The sequence below is a fragment of the Oncorhynchus tshawytscha genome, linkage group LG01, assembly GCF_018296145.1.
Source record: "Oncorhynchus tshawytscha isolate Ot180627B linkage group LG01, Otsh_v2.0, whole genome shotgun sequence".
NCBI lineage: Eukaryota > Metazoa > Chordata > Actinopteri > Salmoniformes > Salmonidae > Oncorhynchus > Oncorhynchus tshawytscha.
The window spans coordinates 32,752,490-32,757,298 of NC_056429.1; the positions used below are offsets into that span (position 1 = coordinate 32,752,490).

Sequence of the window (4,809 nt, forward strand, 5' to 3'; positions counted from 1 at the left end):
TGTGCACATGGAAGAAAAGAGAAGAGGAGAGAAGGATGAGGAGAGTGGGATTGCATTACAATAAAAACAATTTTAGGTGGAGTTGTGTTTTAGTTTGAAAGAGCACTCTACTTGTGCGGATAAGATTGACACATGCATTCATTAATGAGAGTGGATGGAAGATATGCAGCAGTATCAGCTTCTAGCTTCTGCTTAGTGAGGTTCTGATGATGGAAGATTCATCTGCATCCCAAAGGGCACCCTATTCCTTACATAGCACACTACTTTTAATCAGAGCCCCCAACAGTGCACAAAGCTGGTCATGATTATTTCAGAACCAGATCTGCCAGGGATCAGCCTCGGCCATCGTGCAAAGTAGCTATGAGAAAGTCACTTTTAATATAATAGAGGAAGAGAAGAGAGAAGAGGAAAGTTGGGCGTTTGTCATTAAAGTGTCATTTGGCTTTTTTACTTGGGAAGGATGGAAATACTATTAGAATAACTTTAAAGTGGCTTTAAAACAGCTTTAGAATGGGGAGTAGTAGGATTAGCGTGAAGAGCATTTACATTTCTGCACTGGAGTGAATGAAAAAATGCAAAGAGATGCACAATGAGAAGGAAAGAACCCAGCTCTTTTATAGATTCATTGCTAAATCAATAACTCATGAATGAGAAACGTGGCGATTTCCAAACCAAGCTTATCTTTTTTTTCTTTATTATCATTACTGAATTGATCATTTTTTATTTTGTTGTCCCTTTCAATCACATTATTAGAGTTAATTATAACAATACCTTGTTGTGAATTAATGTGTGTGTGTGTGTGTGTGTGTGTGTGTGTGTGTGTGTGTGTGTGTGTGTGTGTGTGTGTGTGTGTGTGTGTGTGTGTGTGTGTGTGTGTGTGTGTGTGTGTGTGTGTGTGTGTGTGTGTGTGTGTGTGTGGGAGGAGGGTGCTGTGACTGCTGAGTGAGTGAATGTGGTTTATGAAGTGTGTCTGCTTTGTGTCGAACGCTACGGCATCTCCTCTTGCTTTGTATACTTAACTTTATTGATTTCTCCTTACTCTTGCCTTAGGAGCAGTAATTATGAGCCTAGACCATCTCATTGATTTGACTTCCCATCGGAGGCTAGCTTACACTGGCACGTCTTTACAGACCAAATTAGGGTTTCCTTAGGACTCGATCCAGTTAACTACAGTTTTTGTTTTCACTTAACAGAACTGCAATCTATAATGCAACTGTACACAAAAATACGTGTTTTATGAACTAATATTGATTATTCATAACGCATTAATGTATTATTACTTTTTATGCATAAATACATTATTATTGATATTATAATAATTAATATTATTATTATGGAAAGCAGCCCATGTACTCCCCCTTCATTAAGGTGTTGACCCGTGTGACTTAAATAATATCGCCCATTTTCAAACGCTCTTGCCTTGCTAAAATCTTAGAATCCTTGGTAAGTATTCATCTTAGATCCTTTTTATCTATGAAATGTATTCTAAATTATCATCAGATGGATTTCAGACCTGGTCATAGCACCATCTCTGTGCTTCTATGGTTTTAAATTATGTTATGGAAAGGAACAAACACTGTGCAGACCTTTTTATTGACCTGTCTAAGGCTTTTGACACCTTGGATCACTCATTACATATTCTGAGATTTTCTACAATAGGCCTGAACCAACCTGTGAACCAACCTGAACCAACCTTATTTAACGGAAAGAATCAGTGTGTCTTTACTGATGGTGTTCAATCAGGTTTTCTGGACATAACAAAGGGTGTCCCACAGGGATCAATTCTTGGTCCGGTTCTTTTTACAATTTACATTAACAATATTGGTTTATCTGTAAAAAATAAAAAAAATAAAAAAGTATTATAATACTTTCACCTGTATGCAGATGACATTGTTGTGTATGCTATTGCCCCCATGGCTGAGCAGGCTAGTTCGGAGGTTCAATCTGCCTTTATAGCCTTGCGGAAAGCCTTTGTTTGTTGTTTTTATTTGTTTTGTAAATATTGTCAACAACATTCATGTCAATTTACACACTCTAAAGAAAAGAAAGAAAGGAATTACATATACAAATACAAAAATTAAGAAGTACGGTCAGATGCCAAGCAGTTGCCATATTAAGCAGTAATGCAGCCAGTCAAGATGCTCTCAATGGTGCAGATGTTGAACTTTTTGAGGATCTGAGGGTCCTTGCCTAAGCTTTTCAGCCTCCTGAGAGGGAAGAGGCATTGTCGTGCCTTCTTCATGACTGTGTTGGTATGTGTGGACCATGTTAATTCCTTTGTGATGTGGACACTGAGGAACTTGAAGCTCTCGACCCGCTCCACTACAACCCCGTCGATGTGGATAGGGTAATGCTCAGCCCCGTTTCCTGTAGTCCACGACCAGCTCCTTTGTCTTGCTGATGTTGACGTTGTTGTCCCCACCAGACTGCCTTGTCACTGGCCTGCTCCCTTTAGGCTGTCAGGATCCTACCCACTGTGTATAGTACATCAACACACAGGTCAAGCCACCCATGATTGTCCCGCCTTCTTGTAGTCCTGACACTAATCTACTCTACTTTTAGCAGGGTTGGACAATAATGATCGGTGACCTAATTTGCATTTTTTAGGGGAGAGAGAGAATCCTCTCTTTCTCAGTTTTCTGGGCTTGTAAAAAGAAAAGAGAAGAAGCTCTGAACTATCTGTTCAGATCCCAGTCCTACCTACCTACAGTTTATGGACAATTTGCTCTTTTAGTATTTCTCTAGTAGGCTTCCTCAAAGAGAGAGCCTGCACTTCTATGTCAAACACAATAAAAGAAAAACACTATACTAAACACTACTGTAATGGCCATGAAAATACTACAGTCCGCAATAACACTATAGTAAATACTACAGTAAAAACACTACATTAATTACTATAGAAAATACTACAGTTTTCTTTTACTACAGTTTTATACTAAAGTTAACTGTAAATACTACAGCATACTACAGTTAGTACCACAGTAAAGTCCTCAAAATATCTACATTGAATAGTATAGTATTACCGGTATTATCCAGAAAGTATTCAGACCCCTTGACTTTTTCCACATTTTTTTCCACTCAGCAATCTACACACAATAACCCATAATGACAAAGCAAAAACAGGTTTTTAGAAATTACAGCCTCACTTCTTCATGGTGAGGCTATAACACCTGTATTTGGGGAGTTTCTCCCATTATTCTCTGTAGATCCTCTCAAGTTCTGTCAGGTTGGATGGGGAGCGTCACTGCACAACTATTTTCAGGTCTTTCCAGAGATGTTCAATCGGGTTCAAGTCTGGGCTCTGGCTGGGCCTCTCGAGGACATTCAGAGACTAGTCGGAACAGCTGGTGCTCTCATGCATGTTTCAGTGTTATTTACTTTCGAAGTAAGGATAGAAGTAGTTTAGCTCGTCTGGTAGGCTCGTGCCACTGGGCTGCTCTCGGCTGTGCTTCCCTTTGTAGTCTGTAATAGTTTGCAATCTCTGACACATCCGACGAGCTCCGGAGCCGGTGTAGTACGAATCGATCTTAGTCCTGTATTGATGCTTTGCCTGTTTGATGGTTCGTCAGAAGGCATAGTGGGATTTCTTATAAGCTTCTGGGTTAGAGTCCCATTCCTTGAACGTGTCAGCTCTAGATTTTAGCTCAGTGCGGATGTTGCCTGTAATCCATGGTTCAGCCACGACTCCGTGCAGCATAAGATATTACAGTTTTTAATGTCCCGTTGGTAGTTTAATCTTCCTCGTAGGTCGTCAATTTTATTTTCCAATGATTGCATGTTAGCTAGTAGAACGGAAGACAGTGGGGGTTTATTAGATTGCCTACAAATTCTCAGAAGGCAGCCTGACCTCCGTCTTCTCTTCACGTAGTATGTCCTTCACGTCGGGCTTGTTAGACTAGTTAATGGAAAAAAAAGCTTCTGCCAGTTCGTGGTGAGTAATCACTGTTCTGATGTCCAGAAGTTATTTTCGGTAATTTGTATAGCTTTTTTATTTTACCTTTATTTAACTATGACGCTTAGGAACAGTGGGCCTTGTTCAGGGGCAGAATGGCAGATTTTTACCTTGTCAGTTCAGGGATTCGATCTTGCAACATTTCAGTTACTAGTCCAACACTCTAACCGCTAGGCTACCTGCCACCCCTCTCATAAGAGACTGTAGCAGCAACATTATGCTTAGAATAAGGTTACAACGCAAAAAAATGAACAAAACAACATATTCGGTTAGGAGCACGTAAAACGTCAGCCATCTTCTCCAATGCCATGACACCATTGCACAGTTAGCTATGCTTCGCTAGCTACCTAGTTAGCCAGCCAAACATGTATAGTTAGCTAGCAAACAACTGCATCTAGCTAGCTAGCTACTCTCTTTTGCTTGCTACTGTTTTGCTTGCTACTGTTGTGTTGCCGTGTCAATAACATGTCTCCAGAAACGAAGGTGTCCCAGCTGTGGTGACATTTCACCTATCCACTTCATCCACTTTTGGCATTAGCTACCTCACTAGTTATCAAGCTAATGTTACCTACGTAGCGATGAAGCTACTAGCCCCTGACAAGTCGGCGAAAGTCACAATCTGTGTTAGCCTGGCCAGGCTGGTTACTCCAGACATTGGCTCCCTTGGATATTTGGCAAAGTTATCACAAAGCTTGCTAGAATAGCTATTTTTTTACTCACCATTTCATCATCAGCCCAAAAGCTCCAGGTCGAAGTGCGTTGCAGACCGCCGTAAGCCAGTAGCAACAGGTTGTAAACAGGAGTCCACATGTGAAACATTGTCGGTGGTTCCAAAATAACTCAACCCAGTCCTGGAA

The 4,809-nt window shown here is 40.6% G+C and overlaps 1 non-coding gene across 1 annotated transcript; it reads left to right on the top strand.

Annotated features, from left to right (window-relative positions):
• The first annotated feature begins 2,716 nt into the window (after positions 1 to 2,716).
• On the top strand, positions 2,717 to 2,771 carry LOC112261787. The gene has a single exon (XR_002955212.1). It is a non-coding gene; the product is annotated as a U7 small nuclear RNA (small nuclear RNA).
• The last annotated feature ends 2,038 nt before the right edge of the window (positions 2,772 to 4,809 follow it).